This window comes from Molothrus ater, chromosome 3, assembly GCF_012460135.2.
Source record: "Molothrus ater isolate BHLD 08-10-18 breed brown headed cowbird chromosome 3, BPBGC_Mater_1.1, whole genome shotgun sequence".
In the NCBI taxonomy this organism is placed as follows: domain Eukaryota; kingdom Metazoa; phylum Chordata; class Aves; order Passeriformes; family Icteridae; genus Molothrus; species Molothrus ater.
The window spans coordinates 59014720-59041907 of record NC_050480.2 but is presented as its reverse complement, the minus strand read 5'-3'; the positions used below and the strand labels follow the sequence as shown (position 1 = coordinate 59041907).

The 27188-nt window shown below is 40.4% G+C and overlaps 1 protein-coding gene and 1 long non-coding RNA gene across 2 annotated transcripts in view; both read right to left on the bottom strand.

Annotated features, from left to right (window-relative positions):
• The window catches only part of EPB41L2 (erythrocyte membrane protein band 4.1 like 2), a 108719-nt gene extending 88628 nt beyond the window's left edge, over nt 1–20091 (bottom strand). The window contains 2 exon segments of the mRNA XM_054514141.1: nt 16297–16378; nt 20009–20091. The gene's annotated coding sequence lies outside the window, so the exon portion shown is untranslated.
• Nucleotides 20092–21865: 1774 nt separating this feature from the next.
• Nucleotides 21866–26640, bottom strand: LOC118700177 (uncharacterized). The gene is made up of 2 exons (XR_004982202.2): nt 26499–26640; nt 21866–24005 (listed from the first exon to the last, which is right to left on the bottom strand). It is a non-coding gene; the product is annotated as an uncharacterized LOC118700177 (long non-coding RNA).
• Between the last annotated feature and the right edge of the window lie 548 nt (nt 26641–27188).

Here is a 27188-nt window from a genome sequence, read left to right as displayed (position 1 = left end):
CAGATATAAAACTAAGCTAAGAGCACCAACAATTTGTGTCAGGCATTTCACACAACCAAATAGGTAGACAGGAAATCTACATGCCATAAAAACAGACCCCAATATATTGCTTACATGAGGTTAAAAAGAATGTCAGTAGATAAGCTTCCATTTTTTGTTAAGATATTAACTTTAAATGTCCTTAGTGTTAGAAGAAACTGGCTGGCTTAAAAAAAATATTTCAAAAAACATCCCATCTTAACCAAAATCCAAATATGTAATTTAATTGCATCATAAAACCAGTTTACAATCCAAAAATTACTCAAAATATTCCTTATACATTTCTCTCCTATCCACTAAAAACATTAACTTCAATATTGAAGGGAATATCCTAGATTTTAATATGTAAGCTTTACTCACTTTAAAACAAGTTTTAAATGCAGTATAAGTTGCTTGAAGGCATAAGTTGGAAAGACACATAAATTCCATGATTTGCTACTCTCCATATGCATTCCACAGAGTGATGATAAAATGGATTCGTAGATGGAAGGTTCCCATAAAATTTCAGAACTGTATTCTAGTCAAATGACTTGGAAGAACAAGAAGTTAACATAACACTCAAACTGTATTCACATAACACTTTAGCCACCTTATTAAGCATGCTTATGTAATCACTTTGAGTATCTGAAATAAACAAGCACTAAAGGTACTGAATTCTTCTTGAAAAACCAAAGGATAGTTGGATAACCAGCCTTTTCCTCAGAATCTTTCCCATACAAGGACATCTACTCTTCCTCATTTGCCTCCCTTCACAATTCAGTTTTATTTATTTAAAAAACGCAAGTTATTTCAGCAGCACAGCCATCACTCTCCCAGAAAATCTTCACAGCAAACATAACGATGCTCAGCTATTTTTTCCTCATTCTGGTGTAAATGGGGAAGCCACTGCCACCTCAAATGGCACAATTAGCAATACAGGTCTGAGCACTGACAGAGGATTAAAGTTCACAACATTATGTTTGGTCCCAACAGAACTTTAAAAGATATTTACCCTTTAACCTTTCACTTGACAACCAAGAAAAGACTGTGTCCACAATTTCTGGAATGCCTGTGTGGGCAATGCCATTTGTAATTCTGGGGGTTGGTGCACTCAAACAATGGCTTATTGGAGATCTTTCAGATACAATTAGATTGCAGACCATCAGTTCCATCACAACAAGCCTGGACTCTCTTCAAATTTACACAGGATATTTATTCACAGGATACTTAACTAGGATGCAGAGGGGAGTTACCAGAAGCATGACCATCATCCTGCCTTCGCCATCTATCCCCCACCCTCTCTTTCCCCAGTGCACTTGGGAAGGAAAAGGAGCCAAGGAGACCAAACAGTGCCCATCCCCATAGAGCTTTCTGCCCCGCTGCAGAGACTGGGATTTATAATCAAAACTGTCTGGGACACAGACTGCTGCTAGTGCTGCCTGCAATGCTGGCAGGCTGTTCAAGTTACAAAGAGAAAAATGTGCCAAAATATGTACTCTTGCTTGCCAAGCATATAATCCTGATGCATACTTCCTGATAGGAAAAGGATTTAATAAATATGAGACAATTTCCTTTTCCCTTTGCTTAGAAATGATCTTCTTTCCCACATGCTTAAGGCCAGAGAAAAAGAAACAGCACACCTTTCACATTTAAAAGAAGCTCAGTTAATTGTCTGACTGGAATACTCAGGTTTATTTGATTGAGCATATTCTGTATTTTCTTAGTAACTCAGATAACAATCACCCAGACAAGTTTTGGAATCTAAGAGAGTCTCTGCCTCATATTACCCATGATACACTTCAAAGCATGTGGGAGGGCTGGATTTGTTGGTGGACATGATCCCAGTTGTTGCCGGGCTCACTCCACAGCATCCTGTACTAGTAGCTTCTCTCCTGGGTGGAAACAACAAGGAACACCTGAGAAGGATTAGGGGTTTTACCCTTGAATCATGGCATACCCATGGTTAAAATGAGGAGTAGGGAAATTTGCTACAAACTTTTCAGCCAGAAAGTTTAATTAGAAACCTGGATATATATAGAAGTTGAGGGATAGCTTCTGTTGCTTAAAAAGGCAAAAGTAGTAGAAAAGCAAATTTGTGTATCAGGAAATCAAATAACAGACAACAGTACAGGGCTGAGACTCTCAGGCTTACTTCATTACTGTAGCATGGTAATTGGTAAATGTTCAATAATTTATTTAGTATACTACTATGAATGATACTTGTAAACCAAGGCTAGAATTTCAAAAGACTCCTCATTAAGGAAAAATTAGAGGTAGCTAACAATACATCTCAAAAACAATGTGAAGGAGATACTGATAATACCGATACAGCATTATGATACACTATGTCAAGAATAATCATAATACACTTAAGAAAACTCTTGCTTTCATAATAAGGATTTCAAAGAAGAAACAGTGGTCATTTAGGTCTAACAGAGTTGAGTTTCCAAGTACCGAAAGATACCCAGCAAATAACTTAAGTGTTACTAAGGTAACAATCACAACTGTATTTTCCCTAACTTGTAACATCCTTCTGCTAGTTAACATCTTTTCCTACTTGCAAAAAAGGAGGAAATAAGACCTTTCACTCATAACAAGCTGTCAGAGACTTCAGTTGCTAAATTATATTCAGCAGCCTGAACATAAAAATTTAGAGAGGATATAGGAAAGCAGTTGACGTGGTTTTTGGAACAGAGGTTGCAAGCAAGATGAGTGTCTGCCTCCTGAGTAACAACAAATAAAATAGGTTGCACCAGGGGAGGTTTAGATTGGATAGAAAGGATAATCTCTTTGCTGAAAGGATGGCCAGGCACTGAAACAGGCTGCCCAGGGATGTAGTTGTCACCATCTCTGGAAATATTTAGAAGACTTGGAGATGTGGTGCTTGGGACATGGTTTAGTGGTGGATTTGGCAGTGTTAACCTAACAGTTGGATTTAATAATCTGAAAGGTGTTTTTCAACCTGAATAATTATATGATCCAATGAACAACAGCTTATATAGCAGCAAAACTCTGCCTGACAGTAAAAGGCAGTCTACAAACACTCACTTTTACCAGAAGTATTAAGCATTCTTAAAAGTAAAAAAGCAGGGAAAAGGGCTAAAGATTTCAGAAAACCAGCTATTAACCTAATCAACCTGAGAACAAGAAATATCAACCATCACCACGTGTTAGGAAAAGGCTGGAAAAGATTATATGGAACTCCAACAAGAATGCTGTTTGAAACATTACAGTTGTTAGCCTGGTTTCCTACAGAAATAAGATCTATGCAATCATACTGCCTGTTCATCTGTTTGTTATTCTTCTTGTAATGTTTAAGTTCAATGGTCAATTTGAACTAAATTTAGCAACAGTCCAGAGGTCTCAATAATACTTAATTTATACAGGACATGCAAAGCCAGTTTGGTAGGAAAGAAATCCCAATTAGTGAAGAGAGTCTAGTATAAACCCATAAGTAAACCTATTTTATTTGCCTTACCAGTTTTACTGTCAGAACCTACCAGCCACACAAAACAAATACATACCTAGTGTTAATTTGGATGGTTCAGCATCAAGTATACTCAGGGAATAATACAACAAAACAAAGAGAAGAGGTACTGACAGAACAAACATTTATAAGTGGCAGAGGGGAAAAGCTGATATTTTGTTATAAAGGAGAGCATGAAAAAGTCATGGAAGATTGTGCCTCATAAGTTCTTGCACTGCAACTCAGTTTTAAATACTGAAAGATCTGATGCTTTCAAGGAAAACCTGAAATGAATGCTGAGGAGGATTACAAGAAGGTCAACAACATATTTGTTATCACTAGCTTTGAGAGGCTAGTATTCCAGTATTCACAGAATTACTTGGGTTGGAAGGGACCTAAAAGGTAGCTTCAAACCCCTTCCACAGGCAGGGACACCTCCCACTAGACCAGGTCACTCAGGGCCCCATCCAACCTGGCCCTGAACACTTGTAGGGATGGGACATGCATAACATCCTTGGGCAACAGCCACCAGTTCCAGTGCCTCATCATACTCACAGTAAAAACTTCTTCCTAACATCTAAGCTATGCCTATCCTCTTTAAATTTAAAGCCATTATTTCCATATTACTACTTCTAACTATTACTGAATATTGTATAGTGAAGCATAAGAGCATGAAAAGAGGAAAAATGAGAAAGTACATGAGTGGAACAATATTTGAAATTCATGAAAAAATTATTATTATTATCTCAAAAGTCTACTGCTCATCTCTTGCTTTTACCACAGTATTATCATTATTAAAATTCTTTTGAAATAAGGTAGGAGAAGAAAATCTAGCAATGTAAGACAATTTCAGCAGATATTAGATAGATGGGATCTCTAAATCCAGTTTATTCATCTTGCAGGACTTATGAGTTTGCATTCTGGGTTTCTTCCACCTCCTCCCCATCCACCACCATTACATGCTCAGAAAGTAAACTAATTTGTGCTTTTAACCCAAAGAATCTGCAACTCAAACATGTCAATAGTTAGCTGACCATAAAAGCAGATAGAGCTGCAAAGCTGTGCCTGCTGCAGGTGTATGAACTAACACCGCAAAGAGGATGATGTAGATTGAAAAAACCCAACCCTCTCTCCTGAATTGCTAGTTTGACAATTTTGGTCAAATATTCATGCTGGTTTTGCAAGTATTCAAACTGATTCTGCTTACACTGGTTATGAAATGTACTCTAACACAAAACTTAAGAGAGTCACCCTGAAATTTGGGCTGCAACAATTCCTCAGATTACAAATAACTCATGACATCATTTCTGTAGTCCCATCACAAAGACAGAGAATTTGTGGCAGTTTTGGGGGCATAGTCACCTCTTAAGCCTGGAAGCAAAGAACACATCAGTTGTGCATGGAACAGAAGTATCATGTCCTAAATCAAAAGATAACCTTTACTCACAGCTGGGTAGTCCATCTACTTCCAATCTGCACACTAATGGACAGTTTCAAAATGCAATGATGGCTTAGACAGAAATACCTTCAGACGTAAACAGTATATAAAACACTATGGTGTCACCCAGAGAACTGACTATGCCAAATTCCATATATTCTTTTGAAAAACCTACCAAGTTCAGTAGGCTACGTTAGCAGTATCTAACACAAAATACATCAGACAAGTTCACTTGCTGACTTTGTAGAACTTAAGCCACTTAATTTTCTTAACTTGGTAGAAAATAAAAATAAAAATCAAGTTACGATGTTTTTCAGACTCTATGGGGAAGAGAAAAAAAGTCAAGGGTCTGAGACATCTTATTACAAGAATTAGCCAGATCTGATTTAGAACTCAATGGCATCTCAAACTCTTCTGAAAGGTCAGGAGATACCTCACTTAACAACACCCTGGTCTCCTGAGCTTATGTAAGCTACAGAGCAAACATAGATAATACAGTCACACGACCACCAAAAAGAAAATAATTATAAACATTCAGAAAACTCTTAATGCATCCATCTCTACATTTTGATGATAAAGGAATCATAATTTTCATCACATTACATTCCTCTCAAAAAGTTATTTTCCAGATGTCTATCTACTGCTTTTTTTCAGCATCCTCCCTTGTGTGAACTGCTAGTGATGATTCTAGAAAATCACTATAACTAACCATTTTGATGCAAGAACTTATTTAACTGAGAGTTCAGTTAAAAAATATGGTATTACTGTAGGCAATGACAGTATCATAATCAGAAGAGATTAATTCCTCTAATTAAATACCATATAAGAAAAACAGGAGTATTAAGTCAACATCAACAACAATCAGTGAAGATGTTTTAGAAATATTTTAGCTTCATAGATCAAGTTAAGTCAAAATATTAAGAGGAAATAAAAACCATTTACAGGAAACAAATCAATATTTTACTGATCACACATTGCTAGGCTGCCTCAAAAGTCTTGCAAGCACAAACCTGCAGCAATGCTTTTACTTCAGACTGCAAGTCTGATTACTTCTCACTTTCTCCACTTTATGCTATTCGGTAACTAGCTCCGAGTCAGACCTGTAAGTATCACCACCGGCTCTAGGAAGCTGGAAAAACAGCCACAAAGCACCACCAGCGCTGAGAGAAAAAGACTACAGGCATTGCTCCATTAGGCAAAATAGTACAGCTTATCCTACCAGGGTACAAAAGGCTGCAGAACAAAAAACATAGGTGACCCAAAGGAAAAAAAAGGCTACTTTAGATTCCTCCTTTTCTTGTAGGCCTCACCACAAAAGTTAAGCCCTCTTTAACAATCAGAAATGGAAAGTTGGTAGAAGTCAAAGCCCAGGATCCCTGTAACTATGCACTCTACATGCAGTGACTTTTCCCTTGTTACCACTTCTCCCTGTGTAACAGGCAAGCTAAGAGTTTGAAGAATTTGATCTTTCTGTTCAGTTCTTCAAAACTTCCACGCTAAAATTTGCAAGTGTGTTTTGAAGAAGAGCAGCAATACAACAAAGCGTAAAAATAATTCCAAACAGTAACTACAAACAAATCAGTGGAAAAAACTTCAAAACTAAATATAGTAGTAACACACTCTCTTGGCTGAAAAGCACTGAATTACTGGTAAAACTCTTGCAGACTATTCAAGCCCTTTGCAGAATTACCAGCCTTCAGGGCATCAGCAAAGACAGTTCTGTCATGTGAATTGATGCGTACTATTGATAAGTAAGTGTCGCCTATGGCAGTGCTTTTCAAGTACAAAGACAGGTCAGAAAACTGAAAGTTTTTCATGCAGAGGAAGATATACCTTAATAGCCTACCAGGCATCTCCTCTAGTGTAGGGGGGTGAAAGAAGCAACAGCTGTTTTCAGAAGAAAAGGTCAGAAGCACTGGCTGAATATGGGAACATATTAAACTTAGCTTGATTCTACATAGGAGTCTTTATGTTACAATCATGTTGATGTAAGGTCTGTATTAGATTATCTCACTGTAGCAACAGTTATGTTGCCTATTTTAATTAAAGTATTCTGAGGTAACTGCTTCAATTCCAGTTAAAGCCCTGAATGTTATCAGGTTCACATAAAGCAACAAGAAGCCTTCCATACTAAAATAGTGTTGCATTTTAAAAATACAGCTGTGGATCAAGTAACATATTACTGCTCACATCAGAGACAAAAAGTTTTGCATAACTTCGCAGCATGTAAGCATGAGACCACTCTCAACTCACTAGAAATGTTTCTTTAGCGATGACTAGCAGAGTGAAAGCCATCTTCAATTCTTCAGCAGCACAGAACTTTGTAAACAACAGCAGTGTTTACTTTAATTCAAGGGGAAAACAAAAAAGAGCAGAAGAAAATCAAGTGGGGAGAAGAGGTTGCAAAGGGCTTGTTTGGAGCTGAAAGGATGAAGGGGAGAAAATACAGTGAACCACACTTTTAGAGCATAAACTGAAGGAGAGGGAAAAAACCATGCAACAGTACATCTACTGTTGAAAATGAAAACCCAACTTCTGTTGCTTAACACTACCTCCATACAGACTAGAGATACTCAGCCTACTAAGTGCATTCTTCTTTTTAAAGTTTCCACAATAAGAGCAAATAGTTCAAAAGTATGATCCACGGACACAGAGCTAGCCCACTGACATCACTACTTCAATTAGCTCAAAATTAGTATTGAAGAAAAAAGAATTACTATCTATTTAGTGACTGAATTTGCTGTTCAAATGTTTGCATATATAAGATAGACATGATCAAAGGTACAAAAGCCACACTCAAAGCTCTCCAAACCAGACAAAGAAATAATGAATCATAGAAACATCCCAAGTATCCCCAATTCCAACTCACTCCTACACAGTGGTACATTTTCCCTCTATGCTATCATAATTTACATATAATTTCAGGCTAATAATGCTCTGCAAACATATATTAAAGAAAAAATTCTGTAATTTTAATTTATGTCACTGAAAAATGGAAATAACTAACTTTAGTCTTGCAAAAAATCTAACAGCAGAATTGTCTTTTATAAAAAACTGTTAATACCCTAGTAAAAGCAAACATCTAGGAAAATGGTACAGGTGGAATTCCCATTATAGTAGAATCTTGCTGTTCTAATAAGAATGTTTAAAATTCATGAAGCTTTGCTTTGACAGATGACAAATCTCCTATTCCATGATTTTGTTTCTCTGTAGTTTTATTAAAGATATATACACTGCAAAACTTTCCAGCTTTGTTTCTGATTTTAAACAAGGCTAACTGCTCTGTCATGAAAGAGAGCCTTTGCAACACCTAAAAACCTCAGTAAGAGAATTTCCACACAGCTTTTTCCAGTTACCAGTTAGGTACTTGAACTAATACTTTACCTAAAATAATATTATACCTGAAGCATCTGAGAAAGTAGTTTTTAAGAGTAAAACAGCAAGATGGACATTGTCAGATTCCAGTGGATGTGGTCAACAAAACAGTAGCCATGTCCCCACCAAGCAGTAAGAAGGAAACACAAGCTTTCCAGGCACTGTGGGTTTTTGGAGGATATATATTCCAGATTACAGTCAGATCGTAAATCCTCTCAATCAAGTGACCCAGAAAAAGAATGATTTCAAGTGGGGTCCTGAACAACAACAAGCTTTTGAACAAATTAAACAAGAGATTGTTCATGCAGTAGCCCTTAGGTCAGTCAGGAAAGGACAAGATGTGAAAAATGTGCTTTACACTGCAGCCAGGAAGAAAGGTCCTTCCTGAAGTCTTTGGCAAAAAGCACCAGGGAGACTCAAAGCCTGTGATTTCTGCAGTCAGGGATGCAAGGGATCCCAGGCCTGTTACACCCCAACTGAGATACCAGCAACTTATGAAGGAGCTTGAGCTGTCTCAGAAGTGACTGGCACTGAATCACAGCTTCTCCTGGAACCCCAACTGCCAATACTGGGCTGGATGTTCAAAGGGAAAGTCCCAGCCACACATCACATCACTGACACCACATGGAGTAGGCAGCTTGTGTTGATCACACAGCAAGCTTAAATAGAAAACCCCAATCACCCAGGGATCTTGGAAGTCAGCAAGAACTGGCATGAAGGTAAAAATTTCAGACTACTATAATCAAAGGAGAAGGTACCACATGTTGAAGAGGCCCTATTATATAATCAACCACCAGAAAATGAAAAGCGATACACTCTTTACTGACAGTTCCTGCCACATACTGAAGATGGAAAGTTGCCATATGAAATCCTACACAACAAGCTGTAGAAGCTATTGAGGGACAAGGTGAATCGAGCCAGAGAGCAGAGCTGAAAGCCATCCAGCAGGCTTTAGATATTGCTGAAAGAGAAATGGCCAGTGCTCAGCCTCTACACTGACTCATGGATGGCAGCAAATAATGGGAAAAGGTCAACTGGCAGCACAGACGGAAACCCATCTGGGCTGCTGAAATGTGGCAAGACATCACTGCCTAGGTGAAGAAGTTGGCCATAAAAGTATGCCACAAAAATGCACATGTACCCAAGAGCTGGGCTACCAAAGAACACTGCCAACAATGCACAGGTAGACCAAGCTGCCAAGATTAAAGTCTCTCAGGTGGATGTGGACAGGTAGCATAAAGGTGAGTAATTTCTGGCTCAGTGGGCCCATCATGCCTCACGTCATCAGGGAAGCAATGCAACACACAGGTGGGCTTGTGACTGAGGGAGGGACTTAACCATGGACACTATGTCCCAAGTTATCCATAACTGTGAAACATGGGCTGCAATCCAGCAGGCAAGGCCTCTATGGACTGTGGCTGAAATACAAACATGGGGCGGCCCTGCATATGGACTAGATCACACTGCTGAAACGCACCAGGCAAGTGCTACATGCTTACTATGGTGGAAACATCCAGCCTGGATGGCTGGATACAGACCCTGTGCCTGGTGCTGCTGCCCAGAACACCATCTTGGGCCTTGGCCTGTGGCAACATGGCACCCCTGAGAGAACTGAGTCAGACAACAGGACTCATTTCAGAACCTGTCTCACAGACACCTGGCCAGAGAGCACAGGACTGAGTGGTGTACCCTATTCCCAATCATGTGCCAGCCTCTGGGAAAACTGAACAGAACAATGGACTGTTAGAAACCACATTGAAAGCAGCAGATAATGGGGCCTTCAAACACTGGAATCTGCACTTAGCAAAGGCTACCTGGTTTAGTTAACTCCAGAGGCTCCAGCAATCAAGCTGGTCCTGCCCAATCAAAACCCCCACGTACCGTAGAAGGGGATGAAGTCTCCGTGGTGCATTTGAGGAATATCACTTTGGACTGGTCCTGCCTAAAGCAAAGGCAAACCTGTCTGTGTGACTGCTTTTGCTCGAGTAGTTGCTGCGTAATGCAGAGGGATGGGGAAACACAATGCGTACCTCAAAGGGATTTGATTTTTGGGTGAGAACAGTCTGTAATGTTAACTTTTATAACACTAGCTGCTGAATGGCACTGCCACTGTATGCCATAACTACCATGGGCAATGAATATGGTCTGCTCCAGATACATGAGGCTCCTGATGTAGCTCACAACTACCTGGGAGCACTCTTGCCCTGGAAGACATCTAGGATGTCTTCCAGGTACAGACACCAAATTAACTCAATGGACATCTTGGAGGGACAGCCATATTGAAATTATACCTATGCTTATGTGCATTTATATATGTACATATATAGCTAGTAGGTGTAGGATTTGTGCATGACATGAATGGTATAGACTAAGGGGAGGATAATGTTCTGGCTTAAGCAAGGACAAGGTTAATTTTACATTAGCCAAAAGGGGCCCTGGCCAGGAGTCAAAGGTTATTCTATATCACCTCACAGCATTTTCTGGGGACAGAGGAAGGAGTCCCTTCTACATCATTTAGTGTGGTAGTAGAGTCAGGTATTCACCAGGCCCTGTATGGGGAGCACTCATGTGACTCATTCACCTCCCTCATACACTGTTATTAATACTCTTGCTCTTACTGCTCCTTTTCTTATTTCATTGCTATTTCCAGTAAATTGCTCTTATCTCAACCCACTATCTCTACCTTTTGTGTTTCCAATTCTCCTCTCTATCCAACTGAAGGGGAAAGGGTGGGGGGCGGGGGGGGAAGTAAGTGAGCAGCACATAGTTTGGAGCTTTCTAATGGGAACACTAAATTGGGGAATTTCCTCCCTAGACTTTCTTTAGGATGCCTCACTGCTATACCAGAGTCTGTCCACAATCACATAGAGTGCAAACAGAGATAACAGGAGATAAGTGACTGGTTACAACAAACTGGTGGGAGGCATAACCTGAAGCTAGTCAGCAGAAGCTGCTCTTCTCTGAAAGAAATCAAAAATTCCACACCCAGAAAAAAACCCCACACAAACTAACTTGGTTTCTCAAAAACAGAGGGATCATCTTTATTCCATTTTATACTGAAAAATGGAAGTATGATGAAAGAACAAGCATAATTTGACAAGCTACAGAAACCACTTTAATTTTAATTAACCAATTAAAGTTACATTAAATAAGATCTCTGATAATATTAGCTTTATTTTCCTTGAATTTGAGTTGCTACCTTCATGAGCAGTTTACCAGTGCTCACATACAAACATACTGCCTGAGTTACCTGAAACAAAGCATTAGATAGGCAAGTAAAAAAGAAAATAAATAAAAAACCCCCAAACACCCAAATGAACTAGCAGAGAAAAAACACATTTTCCCTGAAATTAGTGCTTATCCTTTCACCTTGATATAACCAGAGATCTAAAAATAGTCATAGAACATAAAATCACTTGTTGTGTCTTGAGCTGTTTAACTGCTTACATACTGAGCCTTCTAGCAAGAGTATGTACTGTTGTTAACCTTGGGAATAACACAACATGAAAACCCACTCAGGATTGTAAATGTAACACTTGAGGAAAAATCTCTGTAACATAACTACTTCAAGTCTTAAAACATTTAACCAAAACCATTAAAGAAAATCTGAGCTGTTTTAAATATGAGTAAAACAAGAAGACCCTTGTGAGCTTCTGAACAGGAAAGATCCACAGACTTTTTTCTAAATGAGTATCCTTTACGAGCAAGCAAAGGTCATTCAGAGTAAAAGAATGAAGCAGGTTGATTTTGATTTCAACAGGCTTAACATGAGGACCGCAACACACTAGCCTTTTTGCCTCTCTTCTTTTGCAAGTGACTCCACCAGGCAAATTAATCTTCCCACATAATTCAACAGTTTATGGAGACAAGATGTTTCAAGACAGAAAATCAGGGCTCATGACAGTGACTAAACAGTTCACCCAATAAAAACTGTTTTCATCTAGTCCCATTCCAAAGTCTTAATGTGCTATGTACAGCACATGTCTTGCCCTTTATCCAAGGCACGATGTACCACCACTGAGTAATTTTATGGTAAGCCAACCGGTTTCATACTAGTTGTTGCCCTGGAATACAACTGAAGAAAATGTTGTGGTTTTTTTTTTCCTTAAATAAAAAATCAGGGAAACTGAGCAGAAGGTCTGAAAAAGGCAAAGAAGCTGCACTTTTACCTAGGCAAAAAAATGGTTGAAGCAAACTTGCTCCCAATATTGTGGGGACATGTTTTGCCTCTCTCACACTAGCCTTTAAAAATTCAATTGCAAGCAGTAAATAAAACCCTTAATTCTTAGTCCAGTATATCAAATCTCATGATTCCTCAAGATACAGAGTTGGATTTCTGAGATTTTTCAAACAAATCAGCTCAGGCAAAATATACTGCAGCTAATGTGTGGGTGTTTTTATAGAGCTTCATTATGCTTTTTGAAACAAAAGGAACAGAAGTCCAGAATACATGAGAAACAAGAACTAAAGCAGTTTCTAGTCATCCTACCATATCAGGACTAAAATTGTACAAACTCCTCATTCAGTGGTAACTGTCTCAGATGTAATACCTGGTCTCTAGTTAAGACTGCAAATATTCTCTTTGGATTCCTGACCTTGTAATGGTCTAAAGATGAAAGTAGAATGTAGGGTCATTTGCCTTTTACTAAATTTGCTAAAACCAGTGGGCATATGAGGGAATATGAAAGGGCCAGCAATGTTATATGTGTGTTTTTCTAAAACTAGATTGACGACATGACCCTGCCACTCTCCCCAAGTCAGAACATTGTCATTTATTACTGTGTTCTGTAGCATAATTTCATTTTTGCTTTGGATTAAGTTTTTAAACATAGAAATCTCACAACAGAACTTATTTTACATAGCATTTCTATGGAAAAGGCACTTTCCTCCAAGAATCTTCTCACCTACAACACAGGGCTGCAGTATTCCTAACTTCACTTTTACATAGTTTAATTTCTTCTACAGTACAAGAAAAATGTGCTGGTGACAGTGTAAATTTTTCCCCAAAAATCCTCAACTATTCAGCCTCAACACTAAGTGATTATTCTGCAGCTATGCCATGACACTTAAACAGCATCCTTACTTTCTGAAATGTCACTGGGACTGAATCCAGAAGTGAGAAAAACCTATAGTGTTCTAATATGCTACATATTTCACCTTACCACTTCAACACAGTAAAAAAATCTGGAGATTATGAAATTTCAGCTTTCAGAAACATGCCTTACCCTTCAAAACAAAAAAAAAAATATTCAACATGCTTGGAAATACAATGGTCTCGGCATAAGCAAACGCAAGGGAGGGGTGGGGAACAAAAAAAAAATCTGTAAGTGCACAAATTTCATTAAACATTACTTACTCTCTGTAATATATTCTTAAGCACACACACAGAGTCAAGAAAGCACACTGGGAAAGTGAGGCCAAATACAACAGCTTAAGTTATCTAATGAGATAATTAGAGGTCCAAAACAGGTTTAATACTAAAATCGCTTACAATCGGGGTTTGTAAAGAAGGAGCAGTAACACTGATATGTAGCAATCCCAGCCTTGTTTCAAGCAGCTGCCTATAACCATAATATAAGATACTCTTTGACAAATGTTGTCTACAGAGGAGACAAGGCAGCCATAAGACAAAACACAGACTTAAAAATTAATTTAATGCTACAGCATTCTTTGGTTCTGGTTATATATGTTCCCCACTCTGTCCACCCTCCCTCCACCTCCTTCCCTCCCAGACACTGGGTTTATTTCAGACTTGTGGTCAAATAATGAAATGCCCTACCAGGAAAAGTACCAAAAAAGCCATACAAGAAAAAAGGATTCAGTCCTCTAAGAGAAGATCAATGATACATAGGGCATATTTCTTTAATTGCTTGATGATGAAACAGCAGCAGTTACAGTATTATTTAAACACAGCTTTTAAGTGCAACTTCAAAGGGAGAAACCAAATGGGATAAAACAGCTTCTTTCAGCTGAGCAAACAGCAAATCAACTGTTTACAAATAATGTCTACAAAGTACAAAACACTGTGTTTGGAAATTGAAAGTTTCAGATCCAAAACTGAAACCTTCAAAGAAGTTTGCAGGATATACTTGGTATATTCTGACATATTTTAATTGATGAATCCCTGCTTTTGTGAGTAACTGGAAACAATAAAAGTGTTTCAACAAATGTGAAACCCAAGGACATTTTTATCACCAGATTTTAATTTTGGTTTGATTTTCCAAAGTAGGAGAATTTGTGCTGAACCAGTTAGAATTCAAAGGTCTGCCTAGTATGAATTCAAACACTTGAATTAAGAATATGTATTTCAAATCCCATATACAGGAAAACTCAGTATTTCAAATTAGAAAAAGCTGTTCCAATTTTCCATTGCGGTAAGAGAGCACATCATGCATTTTAAATATATACTGAAGCTTCTCATACTCTTAATAACATTCTGTGCTCTTAAAATGTTGTAGTCAAATTCTTATCCAGGCCACTATAAAGAATACCACAGTTATAGTGTATACTTCTCTACCCACAGTAAGGGGATAGCAGCAAATTACAGTAAAATCTGGTGTTACATTTAGCTGTACAACACTACTAATTAGAGAGTAATTTCAACAATAAATATTTGGTTAAACTCTGCTTTGTCATCAGTGCAAGCAATTTAAGATGAAACTGATCTTTCAGAGAGTTCATGGGGTTGGTTTTTTTTTGAGTCTATTTTTATTTTCTGGTTACTGAGCATCTTTTCCTATGAAACAGTTTTCCAGAGCTACTGCTTAGCAAACAGAAAACCACACACAATGTTAAAAGTAAAAGGGAAGATTCAAGCCTAGAAGACCATGGCAATCCACAGTTCTCTTTAAACTGTCCTTAGATAACCCTATTTTACTACTCAATGGCAAGATCTTCTAACAATGACCTTACAGAGCACACATGCTGCATGACTCAGTAAGAGCAAGGTAAGCTAAAAGACAGGCTTTATCACACCCTTCAGAAAGAGTACAGGGAAGAAAAACCAAGATACAGACAAATATGAGCCCCACGGTAGATACAATATCAAGTAAAACACCCAGTTAACCCCCTAGACACTGACAAGTCACCAGTTTTAAGAGAGGCGCTTCCTGCAATTCATCACAAGAGCTCTCTGATGAGCCATGCTGTTATTAATAAAAGCACTACAGAGATGAACAGTAGTAGTAGTACCTTATCTCCTTTAGAAAAAAAAAATCCAATCAAAGAAACACATAAGCAAAATACTACTACCTGCTTTTGAGAATCCACAGAGACAATCAGTTTTTACACAAGAGGCCAACTTCACTGAAGTCAGGCCTTGAAAGCATCCCATACTTTAGCGCAGTCATGAAACATTATACCATCAAAGGCAGCTGTGATGTGCACAGCAAAGGGCTGGCATCTGACATGTTACAACACCAACTCACAGAGTTGTTGTAATGCAGTGTTTGCGCATTACAACAACTCTAAGACATCAGACACTACAGCAAAAAAACCCTTTTTCTCCCCCCTAAGTCTATTAAAATAAATAAACCTGCATTCTTGCTGAGCTGTCCCACCTGCAGTACACACAGGTCAATAATCTCATACTATACATGGAACATACTTTCCTCATTTCACTAGCCAAACAACAGCTATTTTTGGATTACCCAATAGCAATTAATCAATATTCTGTTGATAAGGCCTTCACTTAGTCTGCAAATCTTTAGGAACTTCTCAAAGACAAGGTGAAGTCTATAGAGGAAATAAGTTACCAGTAAAATTTACCTTCACAGAAGAGTGCACACCACAAAGCTCTTAAGTAGAAGTCAAAATATTTACGGTATCATCTAGATGTTTTTTTTCTATATAATATCACAAAACTGACGACTCAAGCCATGTAAATTTATCCCATCAATAGCTAAAGTAAATGAGAAATTGAAACAGAACACAAAATGTTGCCTATTTAGCAAATTCACACAATGAATCTTCTGACCTAAAAAAATAAAGCACAAATTACCTTTCACTCCAGTAGGAATCTCGAAGATTTGTAGAGTGAAATCAACTATGACAACTGGATATCAGCACAATATCTTGCTCGCCTGTAAGGGAATAATTCAGAGTCACATTACATCAAAAAATTAACCCACCAAATAAATTAGAAAACCTGATAAGTGAACAATGCTGAAATGATAAACATTTTGAAAATGTGAACACCCTGACAAAGAGGAAGAGAAAGAAACCCCACACCTAATCATTTAACTTGCACTTTGATTTTTGTCTCTTAACAAAATAGAAGTGTGGCAGTTTATTTTAAAGTCTAACGCTCTTAAAGCTTAAAGTAGTCTGCTTTCAAAACAGATGGCCAGAAATAACCCCTTACAATGCAGTTTGGCTTCTTGTATAGTCCAGACTACAACAATCAGATGCTTCCACATCCCCTTTTCTTGCTCCCATCCTCTTTCTTGTGTTCACCCATTGTGTGAGTACACAATGAACAGTTTTCCAACACTGCTTTTCTTGGGTTAATTTTGCTTGCAATGAGGAATACAGCCACCTTCCCTCTTCTCACTCCCCCCTACTTAAGACCAATTCCAGAATGAAACCACAGTTTGACTTAGTACATCTTCTCCAGGAAAGCATTCAACCTTGCTTTACAAATATCTAGTGGCAAATATGGTACACATTACAATCTTCAGTAAAATGACTTTTAACCTACTGAAGCTTACACACAGTAAACTAAAATGTGGAAAACTTCCTCTTTCAAAAATTAGAATAGAGCTACACATTACAGACAACTATTAAAAACATAAATCATTTAGATCCTTTTTCTATCAGTAAATACTTTCATAGCTGTCATCCATGTAACAGGCATACCCAATATAATTTTATTTTGTTCCCTCCCTTTTAATCCTAAAATAGATCAATTTTTTGCACTAAAACATGCTTCCCAGATTAACACCAAAAGGAAATGCCAGTTTCAAAAAGAAACCCCACAACCACCAACTACAGATTTTTTTTTACTTTGTCATATATTTTAAACATTGCTTATAAACCTAGTTTGATTTTTTTGAGCACCAGCTTAAAGAGAACATGTGTCCAAGTTACTTATCACAACCCACAATGCCTTCTTTACATGTCTGTACTTCCCAGAACACTTTTCCATTCTCCACCTATGACCCACATTCTTCATCTTTAAAGACATGACTTGGGACCTGGTCCCATGAAAAATGAATATTCTGCCTATATCCACACTCACAAACTGATTCAGATCATACTGGCTACTAGAAGTAATACAGTTATTCTTCAGGTTACCTTCCCTAAGTGAGAGCTCTTCAGTGTTGCCACTGAACCCCCAGTAAGACATCAGAAAGCCAAACTAGCTTCAGAATGTTACCTGTTTTGGCCCTTGAATATAAAAAAAAAATTATGAATTGACTGCAGTTACTGGAAAATTATCCAAGTAGAAGTGGAACAAAAGGTCTATTTCCAGATGAATGAAGCCTGGAAGTTTATTCCACACAGCACTGGATGTTAAGAAGTTTTAACTCCCCCTCTTCTCCACTATCAACAAAGGTGCAGAGAGAACACATTTTTGCAAGTCTTGTCTAGGCCATTTAAATTATATTTTTACAATGCAAGCTCATCTGCCACAGGTACAAACTGTTGATAGAAATTTTTGAGATCAGAAAACACTGACGGGAAGGTTATTTTCTAAGCCCAAAGGTAACGAAACTCAGCAGAATGTTGCAATTTAGGCAAAAGCAGCTCAACTTCCCACCCAAGAGGTCAACAGCACACAGAAAGCAGCATGACCAGCAGAAATGGAAACTTGGAAGGGAGGAGAGCAGCAGCTGAAGCTGAGTGCTTCTGCTGAATGCCCTTCCAGGGCCACTGCTGCCTAACCCAGGGTGCCACCAAACTGCTCTTATTCTGTAACTGGCTGGCTCCGTAGCTTAGCGGCTTCATTTTCCTGCTGTTCAAAACATGATGCTAAAGGACACAGCTTTTCTTTTAGATAGTCTCTCAAAGAAGCATTTTCTCATTTCAACCTCTGCAGGACTGGATACACACGAGTTGATGAGAATTTGCTGAAGGCTAAGTTCTGTAGAACTGTGCTTGCTGCATTTCACTAATACTCTGAAAGCACCCATGACGGCAGACAGAAAAGAAGGCTATGAAGCTAAGAAAATGCACTTTAAAGCAAATATAGAATATATAATTTACATTAAAATTATGGTCTTGGAGAGCTTTACAAGAAGTAAAACACACACCAAACCAACTGCTTGCCAGTTACTACTGGTATCAAAGCACCTTAAGTTTACTTTAGCTGGCTATTACTTGCTCTCTGGCAGCAATTTTTTTTGGAAGGTGGAAATCATAATCATTAAGCTGACAAACCCTCAAAACAACTCCCTTCATATCAATCAGCAATCCTTCTAGCCATACACATGTGTGGACAACACTATTAACATCAAAAGGGATTAAGTTCAACTCAGTGGAATCTTTACCTGTGAAAAATTCTGCACACTAAAAAAATGTTACCACAGTGTTAAAAGCTCTTTTGAGTGTACTCAGACTTCAGAGTACTGTAATCAAAGCTTTACAAAAGAACAATAATAGGAAAAGAGCTTTTAGACCTAAATTTATAAATAATAATTTTTTTAAAGATCTTAGTGCATAATGCTCAGAGGCTAGGTCACCACATCTTGAAAGGGGGCCTTATTTTAAAACAGTAGACACAAACCATATAAGAGGATCCTACACTTATTTTTGCCCTAATCCTGAAGGGAAGGGAAATTAGCGATGTGAAGTCTTCCTCGATTTCACCCCCTATCTGATTCTTGGCAAACAGCCTCAATGCGGGGGCCTATTTAGCTCATTTTTCTGCAGTTGCTAACTTAGAGACGAAAGAAAGGAACAGCCCAAGATGCAAACAGATGAAGTTATCAGGAGGAGAGGAGTGGTGCTCTGGGAGGAAGGAAATTAGGAAACCAACTGCTTCACTTCACGCAGCATTCACGCGACGGGTGCGGGAAAGGCACCAACAGCCAGCAGGACAGATTTTCATCGGGGAAAAACACCTCTTTCTTCTGGCCCCAGAGCAGAGGCGGGCGAGCCAAGACCGCGGTACAGGCAGGCACGGAGCGACCGCGGGAGCCCGCGCAGCGCCGGCCGGGGTGCCCCGAGCTGCGGCCGGAGGCGGCGGGCGCGGCACTGCCCGCGCCGGCGGCCCCGCTAGGGAGGCTTGGAAGCGAGCGGCGAGGAGCGGCCCCGCACGGCTCGTCTCGCCGGGACCAGCGCCCAAGGCTGCGGGAAAAGGAGGAAGGGAGGAGCCAGCCCCGCCGGCCGCTGCGCTGCCCGCCCGGGGCGGAGGGGCTGCGGCTCGGAGCCGCTCGCCCCCGCCGCCCCCGGACGCGCGTCCTCGGGGCCGCTGCCGCCCCCTGCCGGCCGCGGCACTGACAGCCCCCATCCGCCCGCCCCGCCGCAGCTCGGGGCCAGCACAGAAGGAGGGAAGGAAGAAGGCAGCTCTACCCGATCAGCCCGGCCGGCCCCGCCCGCAGCCTCCGCATCCCGCGGCAAGCGGAGCGGACCAGCGAAAACGGCGACGGATACGCGGCAAAGCCGCACCCAGCGCAGCGCAATGGTGGCCCGACCCCCTCCTCCCTGCCATCCCCCGCTCCCCACTGCCGGCGTAAGTGGCGCTCCCTCGGGAGCGCTCCCGCTGGTACCTGCCGCTCGAACGACGGCTGGCGCCCGCACGCTCCCGAAGTTCCCGGCCGCGGCCGTCAGCCCAGCCCGGGAGAAAACCCCGCCGGCCCCGCCCCCCGACCAATCCGCGCCCCGCCCGCCCCCGCGCCCCGCCCCCGTCCCTTCCCGGCCTGGCGGCGCTGGCCACGCCCCCGCACTCTCCGCGTCGCCATTGGTTAGCGCAGTTGTCAATCTCCGCGGGCAGCGCTTCGCCCCCGCCCGCTCTTCCTGGGCCGTTTTCAGCGGTCACTGCCCGTCGGGGTTGCGGTTCCAGCCCGGGGCCGGGACGGGTTTCGGGAGCGTCGTCGCAGCGTGGGTATCGCACCGGAGAGACACAGTCCGGCAGCACCGCTGGCGAGCTATGGTCCCGGGCGGGTCCGGGCAGGGCGCCGGCCGTGCGCGCGGTGCGGTGCCGCTGTCCCGCTGTCCCGCGGTGTCTCCAAGTGGAATGAGCTCCCGCGGCACCGCGGGCTGCGCGGGTACGGAGGGGAGGCGGTGACCCCTCCCGGCTCCCCGCAGCCCTCGGCAGTTGCCGCCTCCAGCAGGGCCCCCGCGCGCGGGTGGAATGGACACGCCACTGGGAACCCGCGGGATCCCCGCGGTGGCCGGGCCGGAGCGACCCTCCCGTGCGGGGAAGTTGAGGGTCGGGACTGCCGCAGCCTGCCGATAGGATCAGCAGGTCGAGAAGGGGCAGCCAGGGGCTTCAGTGTCCTGCTGAGGGACAACGGGAGTGAGGTGAAAGGAGAGCGTCAGGCAGGGTGTAAGGAAAAAGTTACTCATGCTGCGGACAGCTGAGCCGTGGGAGTGGGTTCCTCAGGGATTTGCACTCCCAAGCAGATGCAGTCCTGAGCAACCTGGACTGACCACGCAGCTGGCCATGCTGTTGAGCTGGAGGTCAAGTGAGAGGCCTCCTTACAACCTGCGTTTTCTAAGGGGGGTTGACTTTCACTTGCCTGAGGTGTTTGGATATGCGTGTGGATTCTGAGTGCTAAAAGGCCTTGGATATGAAAAACTCATGGCAACCGCTGTGCTGCACAGGCTGCAGGCCCTGGGAGTGCTATGGAAACAGAAAATTATTTACATTGTGTGCAGTCATACTGATTTTGCAAAATCCAGAACATAATATATGTTGTCTGTACAAGTTCATCCCTTTTGTGCATTATAACCTAAAGTTAAGCACCGATTTCTTGCCTAGCCTTCACGCGTACCAGACCGTGCCTTTTTTTGTAGTACACAGAATAGATTTTTCTACTTTAGAGCAGAGCTGTGTAGTAAAATGAGGCATTTCATATGTAATCCCTGGAAATTTCTAGGAAAATTAGAAGGCAGGGAACAGGATCATGACTGAGGTTGCTGACTGTTCTTTACAGAATTCTGAAAAAATTGTAAGACACAAAGTTTTCTTTCTCAAAAATCTCTGTGTGATGCCATGTAACACATAGGTTTAACCTGATTTTTTGTGAAGAGGTTGAGGGACGTGTTTTCACAATGCCAATCTTAAGATGCTGGGGTTTCATTTAGGGTAGCCTGCTAGTGAAAATTAAGTCAACAGGCAATACACCATATATTCTACATGTTTCATAATGAGCAACGTCAAGAAATCAAGTCCTATTTGATACCAATTAATATTTTTTTCTTAAATCTTAGTGCTTCAGAAGCAAAAGCAACCATGCAGCTCATAGGAGAGCTTTTAAAGGAAATTAATGTAAGCAGAGAGAAGCAATGAGTTGGCAATAAATAGAGAGCAGGCACTATTAGGTATCTGTGCTTAATTCCACATGTTCATTCTGCATCCACTGAAAGAGGTTAGGGACCAGTAATTAAAGAAGGAATTATAATGCATATGCAGAAGCAGTTTTAATTTGTTCCAGCTATATTGCTTGATGTTGTAATCTTCATGTTTTATGTATTACACTGCATAATTTAAATAAAGCTGATGAATTATTTTTAGTATCTCTTGCTCCACATTCAAAAACAGCATTTTAAAAAGCCTTTTGACTCTTTCAAAGAGGAGATGGAGTATCATTTTTCTTTTTCAGGAAAACCAGTCACTGCATTTTTTAATTTGATACAGCAGATGCTACAATTACCACAGCACTACTGGGTTAGGGTTTTACCTCTAGATGCTTTCTATATGCAGAACAGACTCTAAAACTCTGATCTTTTCTGGTTCATTCCTCAGATGGTTTAATATCACTAAGCATGAAGAATGATAGTAGAATATGTGCCAGTTTCTCAAGAAAATAACACAGCAGCTTCCCATGCATGCCTAAAACCAGTAACTACTGTTGTAAAAGACTTAGCTTATGGGTGCAACAGGAGACCCTTGCTCTCTGCTGCTTTCAGAGGCTTCCTAAGTTTGCACCATCCCAGCTGCTGTCTGTCATTGCCAGTACTTGTGTGGCTGCCAGTCTTTAATACCATTGGCCTGAGCAAATGTAATTGACACAGTACTAAAACCAACTGCCCCTGCAACAATCTTGTCTTTATTAAGGTTTCCAATGTTGCTAAAACCGCTGCAAATGCCTGCAATGAACTTTCCCTAGATTAGAAAATTCAGGAAGACTTCAAAGGAACTCTTTTTTTTCCTCTTTCCTCAGTAAGACTTGGACACTTCTGCCTAGAATCCCAGTTAGAGGTACCTCCCAGAGCTTTATTACACTCATATTTCTTCTCACATTGGTTTTAGGCCATTTGTTTCTGGAAAAATCTTCTGCCGTATGACAAATATTGCTTCTCTGATCTACAGTTTTGGAAGAGTAAATAGCCTGGCAGTTTCATTGAATTAAAAATCTGTGTTGTTTTTCTGTAAACAACATAAAATGTAATACATTTTTTGGTGTGTGCTTTTCCTGAACTTTTATTGTGGGACACATACATCCTAAAGAGGAGAAGGATGTAGAGAATTTCTTAAGCAGAGTAATGGAACATCTGGGTGGCCAAATAAAGTCTGTGTCATTCTGTATGAGCATGTCAGATGGTGATTTTCATAGTCCTCTGATTTTCACAGAATGGGTGAAGTTCAACACAGTGTCTGATCCAACCTCTCTGATCAAGCAGGGTCATCCTAGAGCAATTTGCCCAGGATATTTTTTGAATATCCATTGAGGGAGATTCCACAACCACCCTCACAGTAAAGAAGTTTTTCCTCATATTCAAGTGGAACACACAACATTTTTGGGACATGTACTCTGCTGTACTAGCACTAGGGAAAAGCCATTAATTTAGTTTCAGATATTTTTCTCGATCCCCTTTCCACTTCTCTGAGCCTACATCTAAATTTTGTGTAGGTGCCACAGTGACAAGAACTATTACCAATCTGTTGTTGCACTCAATATGCAAAATTTCTTTAAAGTGCTGATACAACCTACATGCTGTTTAAGAGACTGAAAGGCTGCAGCGTAGGAGCTGCTGCCTATGGACTATAAATCTGTAGTCAAAATGGCTGTTTGCACAACTCTTGCACCACTTTGCTTCTTGGCTTTACCTAAATGACACTTTTATAATATTCATCCTGTAGTCTCCACATTTATCTGTTGGCACAACCATGAGCAGTGTCTGTTACAAAAGAAAATAAGAGGAAAATATCCATTTCTAATTATAAACTGTGTGATGTTAACAGAAAACAAGACATAAGGAAAAATACTTATACTGCCTTCTTGTATGTAAAGATGTCTCCTTTTCAGAGATTTCAAAGGAAAAATGAATGAGAAAAAGATCTCAGAAATGGCTGAAGTAAACACAAGAAAACTGCCTAATCTATTCCTGGTAAAATAATATAACTGCTTTAGTTAGACTTAGTTATATTTAGTGACTAACTTTAGTTACTCAGCAACATCATTGTGGTTTCTAAGTAGATTTCTGAGTGGTTCCTAAGATGAGTAGATTCCTGAGTGGTCTGGAAGCTGGTCCTGAAAGTTGTCTCTTCTTCCAGGAAGTTTTCTTATAGATGGGAACAAGCTTCTAGGAGGCTGCTTTCTGGAAAGGAAATGTATTTTTTGCCCAGATGTTAGTTTGCTGGCAAGTCTACTGGCATTCAGCAAGGTTCCAAGGCACTGAATAAATGGCTGAAAATATCTTCCATAATGAATAGGGAATATGCTACTGCATAAAAATGCACAGTAGGAGAAAATCATTTTACCTGCAATTTTACTGTGATAAAAATGCATAATTGATGAAGACACTTATCATGGAAAATATTTTCAACCTGTTGGCACAGGAGACTTCATGTCCCCAGTAATATCATTTGTATGCAGTGTCTGGAGCTCAAAGTTACACACTTTATGCACATGAATGATGTGAAAGGTACCCTTTGGCATCCCAGGCGTGGATGCTGCCACTACATTTGATAGCTGGTCAAGGAATGCCCCTTCCAACTGGGTACTTTTTTAATGTGTGAGTCTGCTTTGTGCTTCTGGCAGTAGACCAGTGCAGTGGATTCTCTCTGGCCCCAGATTTGACACATAAGATACAGCCCAAAACAAGAGACAAGTTATATTGCTGCAGTGGGAAGGCATGAGTTTTCTCACACCCCAGATGTGGTGCTGACAGGGAGGACAAATGCAGCAATCCCACTCTGACAGCTCTTGTATGGTAATTATAAGCTGATAAATGTAATTGTGGGTGTTTGGAGTTAGTAAGATTCTGATCTTGCAGACACTACTGGTTAAAGGAGTCATTTCTATGACTGCATCTTCTGAATTGCTAAGATTTTTCTTGGTTAGTGCTATACTGGCTTAAGGGCTGGCCTCAAGTTAGGACATGTCTCTGTAGATGTGCATTGTTGGACCATCCATTAAAGAAAAGAAGCCTGTTTTTATCTCTGAAAAAAGGCACACCTTAAGGGCCTTTGCACCTTTTATAGCAATAGAAGTTCTGGAATCTGGAGTATTTTAAGGAAAACCATAAAATAATAAAAAATCCTGAAGATGAGCAGTTTATGTAAGATAAAAACAATGAATTTAAACTTCTCATTCAACTAGAGAGAAGGGGTGGGGGGTGAGGCGGGGGGAAGAGGGGAAAGGGAGGAGAGAATGACATGGGAAATACCCCACGTTGGTCATGAAATTAATACCCATAGGTTATACTTTTCTTTTGTCTTTGTAAATTGCCCATTTGTTTGATTCTGTAGTATTGTTAAGTGTCAAAATCAAAGCCACAACATAAATTCCACTGAACAGCAAAAAACAACTAGTAGTTCAAAGTGACTGCTGATGTGAAAAGCCTGTGTTCCCTTGATGTTGCTGCTTGGCATCATTACCGACTGGGTAGTGAAGCGGATAACAAATATTGGCATGGGTAAGTGGCAAGTGTTGCTGAAGACCTAGATTTTGTTTGTAGAGCAAACATCCACAACAGATGGAAAGATCCAACCTGGCAGGCCAAGTAGGGTTCAAAATCAGTTATGCCTAAAGAAATGTAGTTGAAACATGATTGTGTAGTAATAAAGTAGAGGAGGAAAGCCATTAAGAAAGAAAATAAGTTACTTATTTCATAGCTGCACCAAACCAACCAACAGAGACTCCAGAGGCATCTTAAGTGAAGCAAAGGAGGTGTATCTTCTCAATTTGTATACAATCTCTGTTAACATGCCTAAAACATTTCTGATTCTAATATACTAAGCAGTGATGAAAGCTTCTGGACTTCAGTTGGAGAGAACTTGTGTCATCATCAAGTTTTGTGAGAGAGGATTCTCACTTAGCTGAAAAAAGCTGTAGATAACTATCCTATTTGAAAGGAATTTTCATGGGACTTATAAATAGAATTGTCAAAATGTAAGCTGGGAGAGATGTTTTTTATTTTTATTGGAGTCTCATGACAGCTGTGCTAAATAGGTTAAGGTCCAACCCTGGTCCCATTGTCCTCAATGGTAAAATGGATATTTAATCACCATCATAGTGTCCATTGTACATATTCCTAGAATCATCTATCTTAAAATCCTGAGATCAAGATGTGGGAAACCTTGCCACTCAGCATGAAGAAACTGGGGATCATTGTAACTCAGTATAAATCACTAAACACCTTGCAGGAACAGATTCACCAGGATATTTAAATAAAGTTTTTGTATCGCAGTGTCCTGTGGTAGGAAGCCAAACGCTTTGGAAAGTGCATATCACATTGTGACAGACCACACAATGAGAAAAGAGGACATTGGTTAATTTGGTTAATTAGATGAGTTCCATGCTAACCTCACGACTGAGTGGGAGCATTGGCACCACTACTTCAATAAAGACAAAAGTTCTACAACTCCCTGACTATTTTCTGGCTAAGTTTTGAAACTTTCCAATGGCAAAAAGATAGGAATTCACAACATAGGTACAAAATCAAATCAGCAACTCCCTCCCCCCCCCCCCCCCCCCAAAAAAAAAACCACACCAAAAATCCCCATAGCAATTGGTACTTAGCCATTTCTTCTCACAATTCTAGCAAAGGGGGAAACCCACATGTTTGATATCATAACCAACCACTTACCTGTTTTGTGAAATTATAACTTCTTCAAAATAAAAAACATATCCAGCATCCACTGTGCTTCTCTTCTTTAGGATATGTGCTGAGGATGTTCTAAAGCAAGCTTTCCCAGGCCAGTGTCCTGGTGGCATGGATCACCTCTGGTTTCATCTGTGGAACAAACAGGGCCAACCACAGAAACTGCTCCAATGGAAAAGTAATATTAAGAAAATATTCAGTCTTTCCTAACTGTTCCAGCTGTGGTTCTGGCCTTCACTTTCTCTGTGAGGACAGTGCATACAAGAGGCAGTTAAGATACTTATATCTGTCCCATTCCAAGTCCTTAAATAAGATTCCTGACTTTTCCTGGCTACTCCTCCAAGTATCTGGAAGCAAGAAAGCAGCACTATGCATCCTATCAATTATCTACAGACCATTAGAAAATTGCCTGCTGACTTCATCTTTGAGATTGCTGCTAGGGAAAACACAAAAGTTGTGTGTCTGTAAATGTAATAATAAATCCACTTCACTTGATTGTGACATAAAATTTCTCCAATAGTTCATGCTTATCAATAGCTCACTCTACTGATATGAAGGTCCAGATATTTACAGAAACATCTTTTTCTCATACATATTTTTAATAGGGAATGCATTTGTAGCAGCTAAAGAAGATAGGAATATTAAGGTTGGTGTTAATATGTAAAAATAGTTTAA